We start from the raw sequence: 19,405 nt of genomic DNA, 5'->3' as shown, positions 1-19,405 counted from the left end.
CCAGAAAGCCCAATATGTCTGTCACTTTTTCTTTCTGGTGCCCCAAAGCTGGCGTTTCCTGCCGCTGAAGGGGCTGGGTTGGGTGGGGCTCAGGCACAGCTGTCACACCACCCACACAGTAAAGAGCCAATCCTTCAGAACGCATCTGAAACTTGCAATCAACACTCAACTTCAACTTGGAAGACTGCTTACTTCTAAGTTTGAAAAGAAACTTGAAATTCCTCACAACTGTTTATTTTGAAACCGAAACTCAAAGTCACAACTTGAATTTTCCAGCACACCTGCGTATCTGTGAGCAAGCGACCCGCAAGTGCACCAGATTACACGCTGGTCTCACTTGCTGGGCGTGGGACAATGAAGCATGTTCTCTGTGATACGGACATTATTTCTGAGATATTTACTTTAGGATAAAGAATTCAGAACACCTAAGTCACAGAGGAGACAAGTATATTGTGGAACTCTAGAACCCAAGCCCTGAATCGGACCAGCAGCCCTGGTAACATGGTGTCTGGGCTGGCCATAAACAAGGGATCTGTCACCAGGCTGGAACACAGCAGAGGAAACCATTTCCAAAGGCTTTAAATCCTAACAGATATTGTCCATCCTCCTGAGCAGTCCTTAGGATGTTAGAAAATACACAAGTTTAAAAAAAAACTCCCAGGGCACCTGGGAGGCTCAGGTCAGTTGAGCATTCCACCTTCAGCTCAGGTCATGATCTCAGAGCCTGCTTCAGATTCTCTCTCCCTCTCCCCTGCTCACTTGCACTCTCTCTATCAAAAAAGAAAATTTCCCAGCTATGTTTTACTTTGGTTTTAGACTCAAAGAGGACCTTAAATCCAGCTCTAACAAGGAGTAACAGAATGAGCTTGAGAAAGTGGCCTCTCTGAGCTTCAGTGAAATAATAAACTTCCCTGTACCTCACAGGCTGGACACAGAGTAGGTGCTCAGTCTAAAGAGGTTTTTAGTCTTACGTAAAGAACAGAAGATGGTACTAAACATTCAGTAAACGGTCAGCCTTATAATAAAGCATGGGGCTAATGAGGATCAAATGTTTGCCTCTCTCCAAACCAGCTCCCGGAGCCTCCATTCACTCTGAGACGTCGGACTTCAAAGATACTAGGACTCCTGTGTCCTCCGGTTCCCTAGTTGTACTTTCATATAAAGGATCAAGGCTTTAGGTGAGAGGGCGCATTTCCTGTGCTATTATTCAGGGGTAGACAAGGGGGAAATGGGACGCATGCAGACTCAGGGGTTCAGAAGTCCCTTCTCATATGATCCTAGAAAACAGTATTTTTGCAGAAAAAGTAAAAACACTACAAAACACTTGAGTTGTTCTGTTGGCACAGTGGTCTCATTTAATACAATAATCCTGCAAACATCAGAATTACAATGTTCTTTTTGTAAAGCAAGAGGCTGGGCCCTGAGGGTTGGGTCACACAGCTAGAGGGTGATTAATTAATTTGTGGTCCCAACAGAAAGAGGGCGATGCTCTCACCACCCACAACTCCCTCTGCAAGGCACTAGTAACTCAAAGCCTGTGTGCTGGAGAGCAAGGTAAATGAGTTGACCCTTGGGGACACTGGAAACCACCTACCCGCCAAGCCACCCTTCCAACCCTTGAGAACCTTGTGAAAGGTATGGCAGACAAAAAGCCATCCCTGAGAATCCAGAATTTTAATTTATATATCCGGCAGGTCATCTGCATTTCTGATCTACTACAATTTCAGGGTACTGATGCCATGAACAGATGCCCAACTTTCTGAAGATAAAGCTCTTAATATTTAAGATGTTTCCATTTCCATCCCCGCCCACCTTGGTTCCAGCTCAGGAGGGACTTTTTACTTGTCTCAACTACCTAATGCTCTATTACTTTCTGGGTTGTTTTTTTTTTTTAATGTGTTTTATTTATTTTTGAGAGACAGAGAGAGACAGTGCGAGCAGGGATTGGATGAGAGAGAGAGGGAGACACAGAGTCTGAAGACTGGCTCCAGGCTCTGAGCTAGCGGTCAGCACAGAGCCTGATGTGGGGCTCGAACCCACGAACTGCGAGATCATGACCTGAGCCGAAGTCGGATGCTTAGCTCACTGAGCCGTCCAGGTGCCCCTATTACTTTCCTTTTAATAAGCGTTTTCACTGGTGCCCATTAAATAATAATGAAAGCAAATCTTTAGCACTTAGGGCCTCGCTCTCCTTGCTCTTAGCTCCAGCTACCCTATTCTGTCAACCCCTCAAATGCCAAGCTTATGTGGGTTTTCAGGGACCTCCCTCAAGCCTAGATCCTCAACCTTGCCCTCCTCATGCAGCATTTACTTCCTCAGGAAAGCCTCCTCTCACCCTGTTTGTGCTCTCACAGCATGGCGTACACCTCCCGATAACCTTAATTCATTCACCTGACTGACTGTTTAGCGCTACTTTCTGCCAAGCCCTCTTCCAGGCGCTTCAAGAGGAACCAAACCAGGCAAGGTCCCTTCACCACATGGTAATTACATTCTGAGGGGATGAGCATTCTAGCAGCACTCCATTTAATTAACTGGCTAACAATTTGTGAATTGTTTTTCAAGTATTCTTCTCTCACGGTTAGGGAGTGAAACAGGAAAAAGTCTACTTTACAGCTTAATTCCCAGCCTTTGTGCCAAGTAAATGTGGTCACCAGTATTTGTTGAAATCTCACTAATGATAACAGCAATACAGCTTTAAGAAAGAAAGAGAAAGAGAGAGAAATTCATGCTGGAAGACTCTACAATCATGATTGCAGGGTGATGAGAAAATTAAGGGCTTTAAACCCAAATGACCATAGCACTTTGTTAAGGGAAAGGCCTAATTGGTACATGTCTACCTCACACTTGCTGAAGATAAGGTTTTCTCTTTGTTTATTTTTTTTGAGAGAGACAGAGCACAAGCAAGGGAGGGGCAGAGAGAGAGGGAGACACAGAATCTGAAGCAGGCTCCAGGCTCTGAGCTGTCAGCACAGAGCCCAATGCGGGGCTCGAACCCACAAACTGTGAGAGCCAAAGTCAGAAGCTTAACCGAATGAGCCACCCAGGCGCCCCTGAAGATAAGTTTTTTAAGTGTCTGCTGAGAATGGTAACAGACCGAGTTTCTAAAAGTAACAGACACATGTTAAAACTGCCCGTTACAACAGCATTAGAAAGCCAAAAAACCTGGAGGATAAACAGATCGGCACGTCCATCCATCCCCTCTCTGCATCGAAAGGCACAGGAGGCTTCGGTGACCTCCAGTGGCTTCGGGTCGGAATAAGTAGCACTGTGATAAAAACTGTAGAGAATACAAATTAAAGTGGAACCAACACATGGAGAAGGAAAATAACAGAGAAAGACAACACGAGGTATCAGAGAGACTCTCCCAGATTCACCCAGGTCTAAGCCAAGCTTTGCAGGTCGCTACCGATGTGCCCAGCCCAAGCAAGAGGAGGGAGAATCAGGGCTCGAGGACACAAGAAACCACAGCAGAGAGTCTTGGAACACAAAGCGTTAAAATGACAGTATGAAAAAGGAGAAAGGAGGGAGGTTTCACTTTCCACTAGTAATACATGAGCTCTTTTCCTGAAGTGATAACTGTTGTAAACAAGTGAAAAACATACACAATAATCCAAGTTATAAATGTTCTTGAAAACTCCCTGGTTTCAACTAGTCTATGACAAATACCTGCAGAGGGGCCTCAGCATCTGCTACGAAGTTCAAGGAAAAGTAATTCTAACCAATGGACTTGTGCCAAAATCTCACCCTCGGGGTCTGACCAATTAAATGGCTGCTTCTTAGTGTAGTGTTCGGGAGAGATGACAGATTGAACACTGCAGCAGAGAAACCTACACAGTTAATTTCAGCCCAGGCATTTTGCCCCAAAGGGCGAGTCAATCAGGAAAGAACGCAGTTCTGAGGAGTCTTCAAACAGGCTGAAAACAGAATAAACGGACCTCCTCGGTTTAATTACCACAGGATCCTTCTTCCATCAAAACTGATGACAAAGCTCATCAAGAATAAAGAGATTCTGATCCCCCTGAACTCCTGTGCAGAAAACAGGATTTACCACAGAGGCTTCTCTGGCCCCAAGAAGCTGCTCTCAGGAGCTACTGCCACAGTGACTTCGTGGGTCACCAGGATCAGGAAGCCAGGGATTCCGTGAGAGGGTTTCTGGCACATCCCATGCCCTGGGGAAAGGCGGCGCTTCGGGGTGTGAATTCTGTCTAGGGTCAAAGTGACCCTGTCTGCCATTCCAAAGTGGATCCCACAAAAGTTCCTGCAGTCAAATGTGCGGTTGGTATGAACTCAACTGAGGACTCTAGTCGCCACCCGACACCCCCTCCCAGGTGTTATTTAATCCCTTTAAATCTTATTTTTCTCAAAAACAACAGAGCCTGCTAGGTCAAAAGAATAATTCAAAGGATTAAAATAGTCGGAGGGGGAGCACCTGGGTGGGTCAGTCAGTTGAACGTCCAACTTTGGCTCAGGTCATGATCTCACGGTTCACGGGTTCGAGGCGCCCCCCCCCCCCGCCCCCCTCAGGCTCTGGGCTGACAGCTAGCTCAGAGCCTGGAGCCTGTCTTCAGATTCTATGTCTCCCTCTCTCTCTAACCCTCCCCTGCTCATGCTGTCTCTCTCTCTCTCAAAAATAAATAAAACATTTAAAAAATTTTTTAAATAAAAAAAGGATTAAAATAATGCAGGTCAAGCATCACTCCAGAGCCTAGCACAGAACAGGCCCTCAATGAAAGCTGGCTACAAGTAACTTAAAGAAAATCTTTTTAAGGTTCTTTAAAGGGACAAAATTTATCTGCTCTATCCCCTACTTTTTTCAAGACCTGCTAATACCCTTCATCAGGCAAAGTCTAGTTTTCCAATGATCCTCCAAGAACTAAATCACCCAGGACCCTCCCACCAGCTCTAAATTTTATAATCCCTGGAGAACAGGCAGAGGTGGTCTGGGGTGCTCTGCCCTCCGTGCAACCCAGCCTGCTATGCTTCTTCCCAAGTCCACCGCATTGCCAACAAGTCTGTCAATATTTCCACGGCTCAGCTAGTCCAGACTCTCCCTTGGCTCAACCCTGCTGTCCACCTGATGCAGAGAACTGAGCACGCACACACCTCTGGCCCCCACCTGGCGCCCTATAACTGCCTGTGCTGTGCTGAAGTCTGATGGGAGTTTATGATAAACCCAGGATAAATTCACACTAACCACCCCCTTCCTCCCACAGACCTTTGGCTTGGTTTTCTGTGTGATCTCAATCTAGAAATTATGCTGACTTTCTGAAATGTTTTCTGCTCCTGCCAGGATGTGATATGTCCACTATCTATCCCAAGAAGCAGATGTGGAGGTTTCTAGTTCACCACATACCACAAAGAAAACCTTCATGTTCTCAGCATCGTCTCTCCTTGGGAAGAACACCTGTCTTTAACCTGGTCTTCAGGTTTTATCCTTTGCTGTACATCCCACAATGAAGTACAAAGTGGCTCATATTTACCACTCCTTGCAAGAGTCAAGAAAAGAGACACCTGTGCCGATATCAGTCTATCATAATGCTGATACCGTAATGCTCTTCTCACTGATGCCCAGATGTGCAACATCACCCATCTGCTCCTGGAATTACAAAGTGGAAGGACAGGGGCACCTGGGTGGCTCAGTCGGTTGAGCATCCGATTCTTGGTTTCAGCCCAGGTCATGATCTCATGGTTCATGAGTCTGAGTCCCGCATAAGGCTCCAAATGCAGTATGCTTGAGATTCTCTCCCTCTATGCCACTATCCCCTCCCAAACCCCTGGCCACACTCATGTGCATGAGTGCACACACTCTCTCTCAAAATAAATAAATAAACTTAAAAAAAGAAAAGTGGAAGGATAGTCTGCAATGTGGCAAGGATATGGATTGCACAAAAAAAACTACCCAGACTTTTACCTACTCCATAGACATTAGTTTATGGTTTGAGACCATCAGAATGAACCTGTTCTCAAACAGCTCAAGTGGTTATGATAATCCACAAAGATCTCAAGATTACTTCCCACAGGGAGTTAGTCTATAGCCTATTCAGCTCCCTAACGAACGTAATAAAGCAGATTTCAGCAGTGGGAAGCAATGAAGAATGAGAAAGGGGTTCAGGAAATAGAGGTTCCTAACATTGCTTCCCAGCTGAGTGACCTCCCCAACAAGCAAACTGCTTATTTAATCTCTTCTCCAGAAACATGCCTACAGGGGAAAAACAGTTCAGCAGTTAGCATTGGATCCAGCCTCTGCACTCACAGAAATGTTCGATTCAAAGACTAAAAAGGCCTCAGGGTAATTTGTAAACTACCACACTTAAGAAGCACTCAAAAGGTGTGCTAGAAATCCTGGAATCCAACAAAAGGAACCTGTAATTTAAAAGGCTGGTGAATTATAGGCTAAGCTTTTCTACTGTTATTAAGAAATACATAGCCTAGCACAGCTTGGATCCCTCATCTACCAAAAGTAACACATCAGCAGGCAATTCAGTGGTTTCATTTTGTGAAACATATGGATGCAATATGGTGTAAGCGAGGAAAAACCATCATGCACCAGGAAGAATGGCTTAATCTCCAGAAGAAAGAAAGGCATGCACCTGTGTAAGGCAAGGGCAACAGAGGACTAGTTGCCTTAGCACCTTTTCAAACCAGAAACAGAGACATCTGCGGTCAAGTTCAAATACTACAAGTCTTGACTTTTTAAGCACACCAAGTTTCAAAACACAGATACACAAAATTACAGTAAAGACAAGCACATCCTGTTTGCACTTGACTTCCTGTTCTGGGCAGTCTGATCTATTTACACTGCTGCTGCCTAGCCACAATATAGGTAAGCTTTCATATCTGCCAACAAATGGTTCAGTGAACAACAGTTCACTGACAATAAAACACATTATTCGACGAGTCGGGTTAACAAAGATTCACCGAAAGAGCATCAAAAAACAATCATGAGGTCCTGAGCCACTTTCGGTCTCTCCTACGTTTGCTACTGACGCCTGACCTAAGTAATAAAAACTGAACATAAACACGCACTGAGATAAGAAAATCATGCCTGAAACAAAACGTGGACTATGACGACTGGGAAAAAGAGCAAGTAGATTGAAAATGTTTTTATCATTAAACGTGGGTCGCTTTACAAATGTAGAAGGAACAGGTTTCTGCAGGCCAGAATCCGCACTGAGCAGATCCCCAGAAGGGAACCACCGGAGTGATCACAACAGTCAACAGGGCTCTTCCGGTGAACACTGCCCCCAACCCAACCTGCTACCAGTCTGGGTGTCCTTGGCAGCAAAAGCCTTCTGGCTTTACAGAACTGAAGCCTCCACGGGAAGCAAAATTTTGACCACCTTCAAAGAGTTAGTGGTTGCCCCCACAAGCCATATTCAGGCTGGGAATAAATGCCGGGTCAACAAATAACCCACTTTTTATGGACCCATCAGTTAGCCTCCTTGGGTCTGTTTTCTCATCTGGAAAATAGGAAGGTTGAACGACACAAATCTCTAACATTTCTTCCAGCTGTAGAAAAAATTCCAGGATTCAACCCTAAGAGTCAGAGGAAGCTTCTGTGGCTTCCGGTGTTATTTCTTTGGTCGAAAAAGCTGCTTCGAACACCTCACAATCCACAGTGTGAAAACATGCCTTGATCTACCTCTCAAGTAGATCAAGTAGAAAAGGATTCTTTTCCCTTTCTCTTGAAATGTGGATCGAAAAGTTTCCAATTTGCAAGCTAAATAACAAACCTTAAGGATTGTTCTCTTTACACATGGTCTTTTTATTAAGATCTTAATGTAGTCACCATTCAGTTCCCATGCTGGTCATAGGATTCCTGGACAGAATAAAGCCACAGAAGGATGGAGAAAATCTGAGCAGCAGCTTGTGGCACTCCCACACAGTGACTGCTAACGGGGAAAGAATGAGGCAAAATCTGGGTAAGAAAAGGGAGTGGTGAAGACAAATTCTCGGTGAGTCAGTACAAAGGAAAACACAGCAAGTTTAACAAGAAAGAAAAGGAAATGAGAAAGGAAGAAGAAAACTAAAGCAGGGGTGGGGATGGGGGTGGGGAATGCAAATCAATGAGCAGAAACCAATCTTAAATTCTGCTTCTCCATTTATCTATTCATCCAACAGATACTGAATGCCTACTACGTGCAGGGAGCTGAATTAGACAACAGAGGAGATACAAAAGTCATCCAGATAAATCTGTTCAACGAGGTTATGGTCTAGTAGGAGAGATAAAGGCATGTACACAAACTATTGAAATATATGGCAGAAATTGTATTGTGCCATAAAGGAGACATAAAAGAGAATTCTCTACTATGAGACCCAGAGGATGAAGTGATTACTCCCAGTGAGGGATCAGACAAAGAGGCTTCATAGGAAGAATGACATTCTAAGTCAAAAGCACAACAGAAACAAGGACACCCAAGTAGGAAATCAAGGACATATAGGTACACTGAAAAACTGGATTTGATTTGAACTCTAAGTGGGCATGAAGGGAGGGATGGTAATAATAACAGTTAGCAATCCTCAGAGCCATGGCTATATTGGATAGCTGGATTGGAGCCAGACAAGCATTCCAAAGTCAGACTCAGAATTTGAGTTTAAATCCAGCGGAAAAGGAAGGGAAAGGAGGAAGGGTGACAAGTTCAGAGCAAGGAGGAACCCCATAACCATAAAATTAAGATAATAAAATTAATGCAAAATCAATGTGTATAGATATTTTAAAGTACCTCCAGAGAGATACAATGTCTCCCAAACTAAAAGCAAGAAGACAGGAGGACAAAAGGGCTTGGGTGATGGTATAAACACAGTTAAATAAAGAATGTGACCACAGGGCTCTTGACCTTGGGCTTGTGAGTTCAAGCCCCACATTGGGGATAGAGATTACTTAAAAATAAAATCTTAGGGGAGCTGGGTGGCTCAGTTGGTTAAGCGTCCGACTTCTGCTCAGGTCATGATCTCACAGCTCGTGAGTTCGAGCCCCGCATCAACAGCTCAGAGCCTGAAGCCTCCTTCTGGTTCTGTGTCTTTCTCTCTCTCTCTCCCTGCCCTTCTCCCACTCGTGATCTCTCTCTCTCTCAAAAGTAAATAAAGCATAAAAAATTTTTAATATAAATAATTAAAAAAGAAAAGAAAATCTTAAAAAGAAGAAAAGAATATAACCACATCAGAATGTGGTCAACAAACTTAGAAAAAAACTAGGGGCGCCTGGGTGGCTCAGTCGGTTAAGCCTCCAACTTCGGCTCAGGTCAGATCTCACATTCGTGGGTTCGAGCCCCGCATCAGGCTCTGTCTGACAGCTCAGAGCCTGGAGCCTGTTTCTGGTTCTGTGTCTCCTTCTCTCTCTGCTCCTCCCCCTCTCATGCTCTGTCTCTCTCTGTATCAAAAATCAATAAAATATTAAAAAAAAAAAAATGAAAAAAACTAGAAAAAAGAGAGGGGGTCATTTTGTGTCCAGAATCACCCAAGGCAGAGAAATACTTCAACTAGGTGACACACCATCTTCTCTCCTGTGGGACAAGGTTTGTTCATGAAGCTTCAATGGGGACTGCGTGGAGTAGCAGTCAGGTGTATGGGCTCTTAGAATTGGAGGGACGGGTTCCAGTCTCAGTTCATCCTCTTATTGGCTAAGACAGAACTTTGGTTTCTTCATTTATAAACTGAGGATAATTGGCCCACTGAGAGAATTAAATGTCCTACTGTATGCAAAAGCACTCAGTACAATACTCAGCACAGTATGCAATCAATAATCTTTTTTTTTTTTTTTTTTACTTTATTTACCCATTTTGATGGGGGGAACGTGGGCAGAGAGAGGGAGAGAGAGAATCCCAAACAGGCCACATGCTGTCAGTGCAGACACAAGGCTTGATCTCACAAACCTTGAGATCACAACGTGAGCTGAAATCAACAGTCAGACAAAGACAATTAACCAACTGACCCACCCTGGCGCCCCAGGCAATCAATAATCTTAGCCTTTTTTTCCCTAACTTCCCCCACAAACTATTCTATCATATTATCCCATGCTCATCAAGCAAGCTTGATATTATTAAATTTCATTTCTCAGATCTCTTGATACAGAAAAGCAATGCCCTAGCAAAATCCAGATCCTGTCAATAGGAAAGGACTCATTCATTCTAAAATAATGTCATTCCATTCTGATCACAGTCACTGAAGTCTGAGTACAGTGCTGTCCCCAAAAGACTGTTCATTTCCAGAACAAAACAAGACAAATGTGACCTGAGAACCAGATCTAAAATGTAGTGGCCAAAACCCTGAGGGGTCTTCCTGAGAAAATAGATGACACCCACTAGGCCGGCCCTACCCAGTGCCACCCTCGATCTCCAACAAGCTGATCTGAGGATACTTTCCCACACTCCTTCACCTCTACCTCTCCATACCCTTCAATCATGCACTACAGTGAAGCACTTGCTCTCTCTCTCTCTCTGACCTTCTGGAGGTCAAAGATCCCATCTTATCATCTTTGCATTCTTTGCTCCATATCCCAATATACCTTGCATCAAACAGAACCACAACATTTATTATAAAAATGAATTTCAAACACACTTTCTTCGACAACACAATCCATTGCAATCCACCAGTCCTACACCTTGAGGCAGGATTTATTGAACTCTTTTGATTTACTGAACTCTTTTTCTACGGTTTTCTTCCCTTCTGACTCCCCAACCTCTCCACACCTGAGCTACCAAGTATTACAGAAACGTCAGAAGACTTTATTTACTGGGTGCCCCACAGATTCATACGACTGAGACCAAGCCACCACTGACTGAGCTCAGAAATCTTTTATTCATCACTAGTTGATGTCTCTATAGCAACTTCCCAAAGAGCAGTGTTGGGCAGGGTTTGGGAGGGAGGGCCTGGAATTAGACAGAACTCACAGTCTTCTCTGTGACCTCAGTCAAGGTGCTTAACTTTCCCAATCTTCACGTCCACTTCTGTAAAATGGAATGCTTAAATGAGGTAATGAAGGCAAGCCCTTAACAACACAAAATGCTCAAAAAGTGGGAACTATTACTGTTTTCTACTTTGCCTAAGCCCAACCAACCCTCTCCCCTCTTCCACTCCTTGGTCTAATAACCAGCAACTGCCTCCCCTACTTTACAGAAGCAGTTCAACACGGTTCTGACGACTGACTTTGAGGCAGTGGTGGTACCTTGGGAAGAACACGGTGATCAGCCGTGCTGCTGGTGCCCTCCCCTAGATACGGGACCACACGCTAACTGGTTTACCTTTGCCTCAGATTCCTCAACTGCAAAATCTAGGATTCTATCTCATTTTTAATTTTCTTAAATATTTATTTATTTTTGAGACATAGAGAGTGCAAGGGGGTTGGGGCAGAGAGAGAGGGAGACACAGAATCCAAGGCAGGCTCTGAGCTGTCACCGCAAAGCCCGATTGGAGCTCAAGCGCACAAAACAGAAGATCATGAGCCCAAGTCAGATACTCAAACGACTGAGCCACCCATTAAAATGTGTATTTTAATATGTGAGAATTAAATGGAAAAATATGAAAGAGCATCAAACAGACGAGGGGAGGGGAAAAATAAGTAAGGTAATAAGACTTTCAAGAAAAACAGACCTGGCTTCAAATTCCAGTCCTACTGCTTAACTAGCTGCGTGACCTCGGGCAAGTTAGTCTCTAGTCCTCGGTTTCTTGCCTGTAAATGGGGAAATAGCATCACCTGGTTTTGAACGTGTTTAAAACAATGTATAAACTCCTTGGAATGCTGATTCTCCCTCCCCTCCCCCCTTTCTGCCTCTTCTTTTCATTCCATTTCAAAAACTCTCCTTTACTCAGTAAACCAGTAGAGCACCATTTCTGACCGCCAGTTAAAAAAAAATTAGCACATCCCCATTACATCTATATGTAATACAGGTGCCCTTACTGTGTTCTTTCTAAAACCTAATACTAAGAAGACATTTCAAAGAGTATGATAAAAATATTTTTTAAAACTTAGTTCTGGGGGGGCCTGGGTGGCTCAGTAGGTTAAGTGTCCGACTTTGGCTCAGGTCATGATCTCACAGTTCTTGGGTTCGAACCTGGCATCGGGCTCTGTGCTGACAGCTCAGAGCCTGGAGCCTGCTTGGATTCTGTGTGTGTGTCTCTTTGCTCCTCCTCCACTCACACTCTGTTTTTCTCTCTCAAAAATAAACAAACATTAAAAAAAATTTAGTTCTGATGTTTCCTTCCATACTCCAAAGGAAGTTCTTATATACTTTAGAATCTGGAAATTCATTTTGGAGGCCACTACGCTATTAGGCAAACTGTTTAAAAACAAAGATAAATAGAACAGACTTGGTATAGTTCCTAGCACCTAGCACAGGGACTGGCATGGAGTAGATGCTTGGTAAACACTGGTCCGTTACAGTTTTTACAGTACTATCTCCACACACATGCTTCTCTGTACAAGTTTGCACAAGTGAGCTCTCCACTTAGTCTCCCTTTCTCTTCAATTCCCTATTTCTCCAACAAAGAGTGGCAATGTTTCACCTCCAGGTCACACACTCACTTGTGAGCTCCGCTATCACTTTACCGAAAGCCCTTTCTCCAAGGTCACCAAAGATCTTCGGATGGCTGAATGCATGATTCTTTCCTAAGGCCTCCACCTTCCTGACCTCCCTGCAGCACCATATACCAATGACCTACCCATGTTCTTCCTTCTGGCTCCTCCTTCCCCTTCGGTTTCCACTGGACGTGTAGTAGCTGGACTCCCCTTTGATTTCAAAGACCAGTGTTTGTCCCTCTCCTTCCTGGCCCTCCTTTCTGCCCTCCCCCAGGACTCTGTACTTACAATTCTGCTTCTTCCTTCTCTAGTGAATTCTACTGGGGCTTTTAAAATCTATCCTGCAAATGTCTCGTTCTCACTGTACACATTGCCATCCCCTGCCCTGTGTACCATGAACTAAGGCAAAAACCTCCTGACCAGTCCCCTCTTTGCCACTCTCTTTTCTCCACACAGTACTCAGGATCACCTTTCATTAAAAAAGCAAAAACAAAAAACATACTGCTTGTTATTCTCCTGCTTTAAAACCTCTGTGACTTTCCCACCATGCTTTTTCTTTTGGTAAAGCTTAGACTCCCCACAGAGCCCACAAAGGCCTGTGTGATATGGGCCCTGCCTTCCTCTCCTGCTCTGCCTCACTCCCCATTGCTGCCCCCACTCCCCCATTCACCTCACTCTAAATCCCCTGGTGGTCCTCCTTTCAGGTCCTCAAAAAGAAAAGGATGATTTCTTGCTCCCCACGGTCTGCCCACTCGTGGTTCCTTTTCTGCCTAGAACATTCTCCATAGCTCTCTTCACCACGCTGGCTTCTCTTCAGCGAGACTTGAGCTCACCTGTCCTGTAACACAGTTGTCTGGCACCTCTGGCAGTTGTCTATGTTCAACGAATGGATTCCACAGACTTGAGTCAGATAACTCCCAAATCTAAACATCTGGACTCAGTCTCACCCTTAAGTGTCAGCACCTGATTTCTAAAGGCTTGCTCCATATCTATACCTCTAATTTAGCACAGCAAGTACACTCAAAACCAAACCCTTCATCTCTTCCCAAACCAGTTCCTCCCATCTTCTAGAATAACATGAGCAATTCAATTGACACCTCCACTTCAGAACCATGAATTTCCCAGTCATTTGCTCCACCTGTCCGCAATTCTAATCACCCTTTAAAAGTGAATTCAAGTATCACTTCATTCATGCATGCATTCAATCAACCACTTATTCATCCAGCAAATACTTGCTGACTGCCTTTTATGAGAACAGGTACTATGTTAGATACTGGAAAGCAAAGCAGACATATTTTTGTCTACTGTGTATCAGTCAAATAATCATACAAATATTATAAATTGTAAAAACTATAAACAGAAAAAATGGTATGAAGGAAAAAGGTGCTAGAAACTATGAGAAAAAACATGCAGGGTTTCAAAAAACATTCCTTTAATGATACGCTGACTGAATGAAATATAATTTAGCCTAGGCAGACTGGAAGGTAGAACATGCCAGGCAGAGGGTTCAATCAGGTCTTGGAAGCGAGAGAAGATCAGCAGACCTATCCTAGGGCACCCATCATTCTGCCTTATATGTTATACCTATCTGGATCGGTCCTGTTCCCTTCCTCAACCCCCATCCTCATTTTATGGTTATCTAAGAGAAAGGACACAGACTGTCTCATATGTGCCGACACCCTCCAAGAGATACTGATTAACATGCCCAGGCCTAAGCCTTAAGAGGCCCTGCAGCTTCAATTATGGCCACCTTGGAAGTCAATCATCATAAAAAAAAAAAGGAGCATGATATTGATCAATGAATGATGAGAGACCAAGAGAGTGTCAAACCTCATGGAAGAGAATCAAGATGTCTCAGACAACAGCTAGCAGAGAGGCCCGCAGATGTGGGTGAACCCATGTTGGATCCCCCAGTCGAATCAAATCACATGGAGCAAAGCAGGGGCGCCTGGGTGGCTCAGTCAGTTAAGCATCCGGCTTCAGCTCGAGTCATGATCTCACAGTTCGTGGGTTTGAACCCCGCATCGGGCTCTGTGCTGACAGCTAGCTCAGAGCCTGAAGCCTGCTTCCAATTCTGTATCTCCCTCTCTCTCTGACACTCCCCTGCTCGCACTGTCTCTCTCTGTCTCTCAAAACTAACTAAAAAACATTAACAACAACAACAAAAAAACATGGAGCAAAGCAGTATGTCCTCCCCGTCCCTGAATTATAACCCACAGATTCATGACCAATAAAATGGTTGCCACTTGAAGCCACTAAAAGTTTTATGGTGATTCGCTACACGGTAATAGAAAACTGAAATAGTCAGAAATTCAACATTCTCTTTTAGCAATCATTCGAATGTTTCCCAACTTTGATGATGAAGAAACTCTTCCTCATATTCATTACAATTACTCCTCCTTCAATTTAAGCCCATTTCCTCTTAAATCTCTGAAGTTCAGGAAGAACAATTAATCAAAATCCCCCGGCAAAAATTATTCTTATACTTTAAGATGGTAATCAAGCCATTCCTTAGCGTTTCCTTATGTAGGCTAAAATCATTCCTTTTTTAAAAACTTACAACGAAAGGACTTGTTTTAAACTTTTTAATCATTTTTGTCCTCTCAAATATTGGGGCAGTGCAGGCAGGGAGGAAAAATGAGGACAAAAGTTGGATGTCACATGCCAGTATCTAACAGAGATTATTTCCTTGCCCTTATGGTTCATCTTGCCCTTGGTTCATCTTATTGGTTCAATCAAATTCCACACAGTCCCAAATACGGCATGTTAGCACCACAGAAGTTACTACCCTGCAAATGCAATCATCTGCTGAAATTATTACAAAACTTACTCCACCTTGTGCTGACTCCCTTCACTCATCCACCTGGTTTGACACTCCATTACTGAAACAGATTTTAACAAATCCTAGATATAGGAAGCACAACAGAAAAGCTTGAGGTTGGAGTGGGCACACCATTAATTTCAATGAAGGTCTCTAACAACAGTCAAGGCCTTTCTGTAGGTCAGGCAGGCTCTGGGTACCTCCTTCTACCTCGATGGTAACACGGTCTCATAAAAGGTAAGATCTTTAGCACTTGCCTAGTGACCAAACTTTTCTGTAGAACCCAATAGGGTATATTTAACTACAAAGAGACAAACCAGTTGCTTAATGCAATATAAAAACACATTTTCTCTCTGAAGTCTCACATGACTGTAGGCTTCAATGTCAAACGTAGGTTTATAATCACTGGTAAAATACGGATAATAAAGCCTACCCAAAACAGAGTACTGTAGGTATCAAATAAAATGACACAAGGGAAATAATTTTGCAAAGTACTATAAAAATGTTAGGTGATATTGTAGAACTAAGTTTCAGCAAGCCCAATAAAATTCAAATCAACTTGAAATGGTTACCTGATGGTTTTAGATGACATATATGAAATAGGCACCATGGGCTCAAGTTCATCAAATAGCAACCAAAAACATGCCACCTAATAAGAAAGCCTATCAATTTTCTAATCCTGCCAAGACTAATAAAGATATTTGGACTAGTGGTTTGACCCTGGGAACACACTTCAAACACTGTCTGATGGTGTCAGGCTCTAGACCAGGGAACAGGTTCAGTCAAGGAATTCAAGTCTACTGGAAGAAACCAACGGTGCCGTGGAAATCCAAATAAGGAGGAATAACTCTACTTAAGGCAGGGAAGGTTTCACATATGAAGTAAGTCTCCGGGGAAGGAGTACTTTGCTAGCCAGGGGAAGGCCACTAGGAAAAAACACAGAGTCCTAGAAGAATGTGCAATAACCAGGAACTGGGAAAATGAGAGAAGTTGAGAAGAGGTTGGACTGGAGAAAAATGACTGGGGACAGGAAGGAGATGAGACAGGTAATAGTAACAGGTAGGATAGGGTCAGATTGTGAAAGACTTCACCTATCAAGCTAAGTTGAAAACAGGGAACCAATGGCACTCTGAAAATCTGAGAATGAGAAAACTTGATTTGGGCTTTTAGGATGATAACTCTGACAACAATGTGTAGGCGACAGAAGCAGAGAAAGACACATGGTAGAGTGGCAAAAGCCCAGTCAAGATTTGATAAGGTGGGGGAGGGGTGGCACCTGGCTGGCTCTGTTGGTAGAACATGAGACTCTTGATCTTGGGGTTGTGAGTTTGAGTCCCACACTGGGGGCAGAGGCTACTTTTTAAAACAAAAAATAAATAAAGTCTTAAAAAAATGATTTGATAAGGGTCTCATCCACAAGTTATAAACTCAAATTCCTGGAGGCAAAGCAGGTAAAATGTGACATCTTTAGTATTTAACATTTGTGAGAATGGTTACCTGTAATCTTTATTAAATTATTGTTATTTTTTAATGTTTATTCTTGAGAGAGAGACTGAACATGAGCAGGGGAGAGGCAGACAGAGACAGAGAATCTGAGGCAGGCTCCAGGCTCGGAGCTGTCAGCACAGAGCCCGATGTGGGGCTCAAACTCATGAACTGTGAGATTGTGACCTGAGCTGAAGTCAGACACTTAACTGACAGCCACCCAGGCACCCAGTTACCTGTAATCCTTGAACAGTACAGGCCCCCACCTAAAAGTATTTACACACAAAATTTTAAGCCACTGGGCTGGTTAAATAAAATGTCTACTTTCTGACCTCTGGTACAGTAATGCAATTAAGTGGGAATAAAGAAAAGTCACACATCGGTCAAACAGTATTCCAGTAATATAATCAGAAGGGTTTAGCAACCATGGATTTGGCATATTTAGATGATGTGAGGCATAAAAAGAATGAATAGGAAGATTTGCAGACATAATTAACTGAGTTCAAACCTATAGCAATACAAGTAGATAACTGATACTGAGTAGCAGAGAGAACATATGTAACAATTTAAAATGCCTTTCGAACAATCTGGTAGATTTGTCAAGTTGGACAAAGTTTATCAAGTTGGAAATAAGGATTCGAAGCTTAGGACAGACAGCTGGGTTGGGTAAGACATACTGAGGAGAGCTGAATTTATGGCTATATATGAGATCCTTGGAGTAAAGGTGTGGGGAAGAGTGGAAGCCTTGGAGCATCTCAACATTTATGAGAGAGTCAAAAGAGAATGCAAAGAGATAACAGAAGGACACTCTGGAAACTCAGAAGAGACAAGGTAGCCTCAAAGCCAAATAAAGAGAGTTGAGGGGGCAGGGTAGGGGAGGAATGGTTCGACATGGCCACATGCCAAACAGGGATTAAGTAAGGTGGAGGCTGAAGCCACAACACCGGGTTTGGTAATCTGGAGTTTACTTGGGTTCCTCGGGAAAACAGGAGCAAGGTAATGTGGGTAGAAGTCAAAATAACAAAGGGTTTGGTAAGAGGATCAGAGTTTAGGAAGTGCGGTGTAAGTTCTTCCTCATTCTACCCTCACTGAGAGCCATGTGCCAAGTAATATAGATATAAGTAACAAAACAGAGGGAGATTCTTGATATACCCTATGATCAGAGTAAATTCAGTGTTCTCCTGAGTACTCAACTAGTCTGGGCGAATAAGAAGAGACTTTGTGGAAGAAGTGACTTCCAGGAGGAAGCTAGTAACTAGGTTAAGTTGGGGCAGGGTGTTGAGATGGCTGGCGTGTGTAAAGGCCTTAAAGGTCTGAGGTAAAAGAGACCAGGGGCCACTTGGGGGTAACTGTAAGAAGCAGAAGAAAACTCTGAGAGGGACAACTGCCTAGCAGTGAGGCTGAAGACCTAAAAAGGTTAGATGTGAAGAGGAGGGAGAGAGCAGAAGTCTGAACATAATTAGGGATGAGGGGAGGTGCTTCACAGTACCTCAGAAATATGGAAACTCACTGATAAGGCAGTTTCCCTATAATTCAATATTCCCAATGATTAGATAGATAACAAAATGCATTTGCTTCTCTCTCTTCCTTTAATAATGGTTTAGTTTGACTAAACTGCTTCTCACAAGACACCGGACAGAAACGACAAGAGCAAAAGATGGATAAAGCTGTAGACCTGACGTGTTTGGCTTCTCTGTGGTTTCTATACTAAGTGGTCTAATTAGGTCTAAAACCACTTCCAGATCCCAAATGAGGTGAAACTTCTCCCCATAAGACCCCCTCCAAAGGGCTGAAGAACTGACTTTAAGACACCAACAAACTTCTGAGACCGGGGATTTTCCCAGTTCGTCCGGCAGCTCAGTCTAGCTAATGAAGATGAAACTAAGAGAAAACAGTCGGGGTTACCTGATCTTGCCTGTTTCAAAACATTACGGCGGCAGAGGGCAAGCGGCCTCCAGTTCCCGCCGCTGAGGTCCTTGGAGCCATTTCAGATGAGCTCATCTCAGGAACCAACAGCGGCAGCTTTCAGGCCGAGTGAATGGTGCCGCCTGGGGACGGATCTTCGGTAAGCGACACGGCAACGAGCAGGCGGTCCCCCAGGCAGTGCTGACTCACGCTAGGCTGAACTGCTCTTTCCCAAACAACCCAGCCAGGGCCGACCACAATCAAGCGCAACCTAGAAAAGAAGGGGCGCCCCACTGAGTTTTTAAAAATCGAGCGCTGATTACTGGGGGCAGGTTCTTCACTGTCCTCCTGCTGGTCGCTCGGCTGCCTCTGGAGCCCCCACCTGGAAGGCTCCAGTGGTCACGGTCAGAAGTTTCATTTGAGAATAGCCTGGGGCAAAGGGCAGCAAGATTACAGAAGGAAGCAGGTTCACAGCCCGGAAGATTTCCCCAGAGAGGCGGAGATAAAGAAGTTACTTTGCATTTACAAATTAGAACCTCTGGGTCAGAGGACTCAGGAACTTGCCCAGTCATCCCTAGCTGGTCAAATCATCAGTGAATTTTTGTCAGCTTTGACCAGGCTCACTGTTTTGTTCTGTTTTGTTTTTTCCCCTGTAGGCCTTGTCTGGCCTCTCTATTTCC

General features: G+C 43.9%; 1 protein-coding gene across 3 annotated transcripts in view; it reads right to left on the bottom strand.

The window, feature by feature from the left end:
• The window catches only part of RFFL (ring finger and FYVE like domain containing E3 ubiquitin protein ligase), a 47,731-nt gene extending 28,530 nt beyond the window's left edge, over nucleotides 1-19,201 (bottom strand). The window contains exon 1 of one of the 3 annotated variants that reach the window (XM_029927478.1): nucleotides 18,726-19,201. The gene's annotated coding sequence lies outside the window, so the exon portion shown is untranslated. The remainder of the gene's footprint in view (nucleotides 1-18,725) is intronic. The other 2 variants (XM_029927480.1, XM_029927481.1) reach the window with 2 other exon arrangements.
• Nucleotides 19,202-19,405: the final 204 nt, after the last annotated feature.

The sequence above is a fragment of the Suricata suricatta genome, chromosome 17 (genome assembly GCF_006229205.1).
Source record: "Suricata suricatta isolate VVHF042 chromosome 17, meerkat_22Aug2017_6uvM2_HiC, whole genome shotgun sequence".
Lineage (NCBI taxonomy): Eukaryota > Metazoa > Chordata > Mammalia > Carnivora > Herpestidae > Suricata > Suricata suricatta.
Note: the sequence above shows the minus strand (reverse complement) of the source record. Positions and strands in the feature narration are given on the sequence as shown.